At 36.4% G+C, this 7488-nt stretch overlaps 1 pseudogene; it reads left to right on the forward strand.

Annotated features, from left to right (window-relative positions):
* Positions 1–6373: 6373 nt before the first annotated feature.
* On the forward strand, positions 6374–6960 carry LOC143389942 (serine/arginine-rich splicing factor 10 pseudogene; annotated as a pseudogene).
* The last annotated feature ends 528 nt before the right edge of the window (positions 6961–7488 follow it).

The following is a 7488-nucleotide window of genomic DNA, read 5'->3' on the forward strand; positions in this document are numbered from 1 at the left end:
CTTGACTGTGTCCATTAAAATCCATCACACAGGTTTCCCCAAGCCAACTTTTCTTTCTTTCTGTTTTTATCCGCCAGCTGTCTCCTTGGCCTGTCAGCACCGTCCTCCCATTTGCTGGCCCTTGAGCTCAACTTTCTAACTTATTCTTTCTTACATTCAAGTTTCTGACCTTGTGCGTCTCTATATTTTGATTTTTTTTTTTTTTTAAAAAGTTCAGTATTAAATTCCATTGTTCCCTTTGGCTACTCACCTCGCAGGGAGTTCATGCTCTTGCTTCACAGAGTGCATGGAGGCGGGGCAGGCAGTGAGTGAGGTGTTTCTTTTCTCTGATGGGCCATCTTCCTCTCTCCAGGCCTGTCCAAAGTCTGCAGTCCCTGTCTGCTCAACGGGCGCCCAGAGCTGTGGGTTTCATGTTCAAATTAACAACTTTTTGTAGTTCAATGAATTTTTTTTCTTTCTTTTCTTTTTTTTCTTTTCTTTTCTTTTTCTTTCTTTTTTTTTTCTTTCTTTTTTTTTTTTGTAACAGCCCAGTATTGTGTTTTGTGAGGTTCTTGTTACCTCTTTAAGGAGCATTCCTCCTTCCTGGGGTAGGAGTCTGGTGCTGATGGACTGCTCGGCTATGCTACCTTTTTCTACTCCACCATCTTGTCCCTTCTCATCCTTATTCTTTCTTCCATGAGCATAGATTAAGTTTGCCTCTTTTGGAATTTATATGGATGAATTATAGCGTAACTACTCTCTTGTAACTATCCTTTTTTCCTTCAACATTATGTTTATGGAATTCAGCCACGCTAATGCATGAAGTTGTAGTTTATTTGTATATAATATCCATTGTGTAAATATACTGAAATGCATTTTTCTGTGATTGATTGGCATTTGAGTAGTTTACACACATTCATTTTAAATAGTGTCTGAATAAACTTTTTATAACTATGATGTTAAAATGCATATTATGTGAGACACACACACACACAATAAAAAACAGTATGCCAGACCATAATTTGAGGGAAAGAACTAATATATGTCAAAGAAAAATTGCGCCAGACAGAATTAAACAGTCAAGGAAGACTTCAATTAGAATTGTTGCAATAAGCAAAGGAGATGGGATTTAACTTCACTGGAGCAATAGGTAGGTGACATTTTAAGCCTTTGTATGAGCTAGTGAAAAAGTACTAGAAGACATTGAGGGGAGGCTGGTTTATGTGATGAGGCCATCACATAATGGCTAATAGCTTTAATTGAAGTTAGACTCTGCCTTTCCCTTGGAGTTAGGGATATAGATAGAGACCTTATCTTCCTGTCTTTCTTTCTGGTTACATTACAAAGATAAATGTCTCAGCTCCTTAACAAACATCCTGACTACAAAGCTGGAAAGAGTCTAGGAGAAGATGTACATCTCAAAAGGGAGGTGAAAGATATAATTGCAAACTTTCTAAATAAAGGGGAAAAAAGGCAAAGACCAAAAGTCTGGAAGAAACCTGTGTAACATTTAGTCAAGCTGAAGGGAACATAGAGGTCACCTTGGTCATAGGAGACATTGAAATATAGCCTGATAACACTATTGTTGTTTGATTTTTTTCATTGTCTTTATTTTATTTTCTAATTATATTCTATTCTTGAAATCTTCCTATCTGCAGATGTCAGCAAATAACTTGAATGTTTTTAAAGCACTGTATAGGTCTAAAAAAATTACCTGCCAACTAGTTTCAACCCACAAGCTACCAATTTACAACCTTTAAATAACATGCATCTGCCACTTTGTGATATCTTTTTTATAACACTCTATTATGATGACATGTAAATCACACATTTTATTATGTAATCTTTTATGTGGATAAATAAAACAATATTAATTCTTTTATTGAGCATTGCTTATCAGGAAATGTGTTGAGCACTCAAATCCATAATATTTCTTATAACCTTTACTCTCAGAAACTATACACGGTTATCACCAATTTTGAGACCACCAAATAGAAGCCCTAAAATAGGTAAATAAGCATGCCCAACATTGAAAAATTAGCAAGTGGGAGAGGTAGGATTCAAGGTGTGCTTAAGGTTGAGCTGGATGCTGCACCACTAATGCTAGTATAACAACCCCTCTCTTCTATGAGTTCAGGTATGCAAAATGCATGCTCAATTAATTATCCTTGCTTTATAAGGTTAGAATATGAACTTATTGATGACAGGCACTATGCTCCATATAGTTTTCCTAACTAACTTAAATTTTTCTTACACAAATAATATTTTAGCAAATATTTATTCAATTTTTGATGTTTGAATATGGATTCTTTTTTCTTCTTCTACAATAGGAAAGAATACATAGATCTGAGCATATTATTGGCTCTCCATAACTAAATCAACTATATTTGAAATGTAATATAGAGTGGTGGGTAATGCACTGGTTTTCCTATCAATATACTTGAATTTGATGTAATTTTATCCTAATGAGCTGCTATAGATTCTGGTCTTTTCATTTCTAAATTAACACATTGGATTCAAAACTCCTAATTACAGTTCTTTTATGATTAATTTATTATGTCTGGAGATGAAGCCTGAAAATTAGCTTTTGGTCCAAGTTCTCATGGTACTTCATCTCTTCACACATTTTCTATTGCAAAGATTCCAGTGTGAATCCTGGCTTAGCAGCCCAGTTCTGATAATTTAGCACTCAACCTTGGAGTCTGGACTAGGGCATACACATTTCAAACTACAAGTTTAGCTCAGGTAAAAGGTGATTCTGTACATGAATTGGGGCAATTCTTTATCAGAAGATATTTTATGAGTACTGAATATTAATGATGTTGGACTCCACTATTTTGAACCAAATTTGGACTCCCCTTTCTTCCTATAATGCTAGCTTTTTCTTTTTTGTATTGACATAAATTGAGAAAGAAGACTTCCACGGGCTTGTACAGTTATGTGGTCTGGTGGGTCAAATAGCCTGAGGTCTGAAAGTTAAAACCTCAGAACATTTGGTAGTTACACTTCTCCCTCTTCCTCTCTCTCTCTCTCAAGAAGTTATTGCCTGCTCACTGGCCATCAGTGAAGGCAGTAAGGCCTTTCCCAGATTTGGATGCTTAAAACATTGTGCTATCTTGCAGATTTACCTATCTGTGACCTTCACCAATAATATTCACATTATTCTATGTTCTCTTGAGATTTATTTATTTATATTAGTTACACATGGCAGTACAATGATCTTGACAACTCATACATTTGGGGTATAATTTCTCATTTTTCTGATTGTATGGGTTGCAGAATCACATTGGTCATGCAGTCACCTATATACATACAGCAACAATAATCTCTATTTTATTCTGCTGCCCTTCCTATCCCCCCTTCCCCTCCCCTCCCCTCCCATCACATCTCTCTACCCAATCTAATGTGACACACTTTTTTTTTCTCCTCACAACATCATATATGTATTCTGTATAAGGATGAGGGTCTCCTTCCACCTTCCTTGCAAATCCCCTTCTTCCTCCTTTTCCCTCCCACCTCTCTTCCCTATTTAGTGGTAATCTTCTTCTCATGCTCTTCCTTCCTATCCCATTTTGAGTCACCGCCCCCCCCATATCAGAGAAGACATTCGGCATTTGTTTTTTAGAGATTGGCTCACTTCACTTAGCATAATCTGCTCTAATGCCATCCATTTCCCTGCAAATGCCATGATCTTGTTATTTATTTTTACAAATAACTGATATGCTCTCCTGAAGAAAAATGCATCATTAGTTTCATGATAATGCAAATTAGGATTTTTACTTCAAGCTTCAAAGGCTGGAGTCATTCTATGGCGATAAAGCATGTCAGAGCAATATAAAGTATCTATAAAATAAACCATCTGAACCTTAAAACCATACTCAGTACATGATGGCATCTTTCAGAAAATAAGAACTCTAGCCAAGGCCCATGATTAAGGGTCACAGAAATTCTGAAATGCTCTTGGTTTTGAGGAACCACTTTGTTATTTGTTATCCTTTCAGTGCCATAGCAGGTGTTGTCTATGTGAAATAAGTAACTTCACACCTGAAAAGTTAAATGTATTTGTATCTGAAACCCCACCCAGGTTTGGACCCCTAGGCATTTTCACTTGTGGCTTCTCTGATGTTCCTATGCAAAGATCTATCCTCTTTATCATGTCCTCTAGGAAGACTTTTAGAGATATAATAATGAATGATATATAATATGAACTCATACCTATGTTATGGCAGACAATGCTCCAGTTCCTCATAGTAAATGATTTCACTACAGTTGTATGAGTTGAGTGGCATCCTAATTCACTTCTAAAAGTAAAGAGTCTGACACAGGGAGAAGTTAAGTAATTGGTTTTGATTTTATATGCCTACCAAGTCGGAAAGTTAGGGTTGGAAATGGGGACATTTAATTATACCAACCTATCCAGAAATCTAATTTCCACATGTATAATCAGTGTATAAAGTTTAGAACTTTATAATAGGAGTGGCTTATTCATTGTAGAGTTCCTTGGACAAGCTCCAGTAGTCAATACACACTAGGTACATGTTAAAGAATGGTTGGGTGAAAAACATGGGCAGGTGGGTGGTGAGGATACTTTTGGTTATGGAAGAATGTTTGGGCCCCCTACTATTTTAACTCATACTCAAATCTGACAGTTCATGGATCAATGGCTTCTGGATCAACACCAAGGAATTATAAAAACCCACATTCCTCTGATGGTATGGGAATACCAGATCATTTCCTTCCCTAGTTCAGCATGGTGCAACACTCTGGATGGATTTACTAAAGAAGACAATACTGCCTTTTCCCTCATTTCTCAAAGGATATGGTGTTTTAATTCATTTATCAGGCCTGCAGAACTTTATACCATTCCTTAATTGCAAATGTCAGAACTAAGTGCCTGGAAAGTATGAGTAAGAGGTCAGGGTAACCCTCCCTTCACTTAAGTCCCAACTATAAGTTTGGGTTCTGTCTTATGTGCAAGAGGTTGAGAATACTTGGACTTTTGTTGATTTTACATCAGCTTACTTGAAAATCAGAGGTTGATTTGGAAGGGAAGTCAAGAAGATCAAAAGCTACTAGTCTTGCACAGTTCCCAGTTCTTGAAGCAGGAGTATTATTTTGAAAGAAGCAGACCACTGTCATTATTAGGCCACAGCATTAGAAATTTGACTCAATATTTATTTTCCCAAGGAGAGAAGCAGTAGGAAAGAATGGAGAAATCTAAATCTCCCTCAAAGTGACTGACTTTATTTGAAAAAGTGTGGGGAAGTTGAAGCTTAATCTTCTCTTGAAGATATAGAAATTTTGATGATAAGTAACAAACATCTGGAGGAAATCATTCCCAAACTTGAAGATAGATCAATAGAGATTATGTAAGAACATAAGAAGAACAGGAAGAAAAATGGATGAATAAAAACAGAAAGAAAAAGAAACATGGAGATAAAGAAGAAACAAAAAATAATCAAAGAAATCATATATGAAATTTTCTGATTTTGATAAAGAATTAATCTAATCCAATAAGCTCAATGAGCTCCAACTAAAATGAATACAGAGATTCACACCAAGATTCTTCAACATGGTAAAGGGTAGAGAAAGAGAAAAATCCTTAAAGCAGCAAGAACAAAAGCAACTAGTCATACACAACAAATCAGTATAATATGAATAGCTGACTTCTCCCCAGAAACAATTGGAGTCAGAAGAAAGTGGGATGAACTGTTCAAAATGCATGAAGAACAATGTCAAAAATGAATCTTATCTACAACAAAATTAGCATTATTAAAAGGTAAGATAAAGCATTCCAGATAAACAATAACTGAGAGAATAAATAGCTCACAGTCTTTCTTTACAAGAAACAAGAAGTTCTTCACATTGAAATGAAACTACACACTAGAAAGTAAATCAAATCTACATGGAAAACAAACATAAATAAAAAATAAAAATGAAAAAAGCAAAAGAACACCAGTGAGTTAGCAATGTCATTTCGACAGAGAGTAGAAGTGCATGTTTATTCTCATATCTTAAATGATTTAAAAATAATTTATGTAAAGAAATGTTTTGTTGGGCCAACAACAGGTTGAAATATAATATATTTGACAATAATAGCACAAAGGAAGTAAAGAAAATTAAAGTGTTCTGAGTAAGAAAATGACATCATTTAGTAAATTAAATAAAAAAATTTAAAGGAGAACAAAAACTGTAAATAAAAAAGTTGGTATAAAAACTCTATAAACATGATTGCTCTTTGTCCTTTCATTAGTTTATTTAGTTGACATAAAATTACATGAAGTTATAACAATGTAGAAGAGGTTGGTTGCCGTAGTGGAGTCCTCTGGCTGTGTGTGTGTCTGTGTCTGTGTCTGAGGAGCCGCCGCCAGAGCCGCGGACGGTTTGCTGAGCCAGTTACTGCCCCTGGCCAAGACTCGCGCTGCCGTCATGTCCCGCTACCTGCGCCCCCCCAACACGTCTCTGTTTGTCAGGAACGTGGCCGACGACACCAGGTCTGAAGATTTAGGGCGTGAATTTGGTCGTTATGGTCCTATAGTCGATGTGTATGTTCCACTTGATTTCTACACTCGACGGCCAAGAGGATTTGCTTATGTTCAATTTGAGGATGTTTGTGATGCTGAAGATGCTTTACATAATTTGGACAGAAAATGGATTTGTGGACGTCAAATCGAAATACAGTTTGCACAGGGAGATAGAAAGACACCAAATCAAATGAAAGCCAAGGAAGGGAGGAATGTATATAGTTCTTCGCGCTATGATGATTATGACAGATACAGACGTTCTAGAAGCCGAAGTTACGAAAGGAGGAGGTCAAGAAGTTGGTCTTTTGATTACAACTATAGAAGATCTTATAGTCCTAGAAACAGTAGACCGACTGGAAGACCACGGCGTAGCAGAAGCCATTCCGACAATGATAGACCAAACTGCAGCTGGAATACCCAGTACAGTTCTGCTTACTACACTTCAAGAAAGATCTGAAAGGGAAAAAGAACCAAAGAAGGGCAGTTCAAGCGACCAAAGGGTGGGTGGAAGGTGCTGCAGTATGAATTCTGTACGAATATTTTGACTCTGGTCTGAAAAGATAAATGAATTATCGAAAACTACATGGAATAATTGAAGTCCCTTCGAGTTAGAAAGTAAGCATTTTAGGACAAATAAAAGGAAATTCAACTTTGTACTTGTGGAAACTAATCCCTACATATGGACAGGTTTATAATGATTCATGGGTAACAGGTCCATAAAAATTATTGGAAACTAGGATGTCTGAATATCAAGGAAGACAGCCATAGTCTCTTACAGTGCCTCTATTGGTCTGTCTCAAACCGAATTGGGTGGGAAAAGGTATGGTCCAATATAAACTTTTTCTTTGTTATCTCTTAAAAGTCAGTTCCATTTATGCCATTATTGGCACGTCTTGCCTTTGTTTATTCTGGTGCCAGTGTTTTCTGCTTGTTTGCTTTGTTGCCATCTGAGTTTATTTACTTATATCACATGCAGTTTACATCT

The sequence above is a fragment of the Callospermophilus lateralis genome, unplaced genomic scaffold (assembly GCF_048772815.1).
Source record: "Callospermophilus lateralis isolate mCalLat2 unplaced genomic scaffold, mCalLat2.hap1 Scaffold_74, whole genome shotgun sequence".
Lineage (NCBI taxonomy): Eukaryota > Metazoa > Chordata > Mammalia > Rodentia > Sciuridae > Callospermophilus > Callospermophilus lateralis.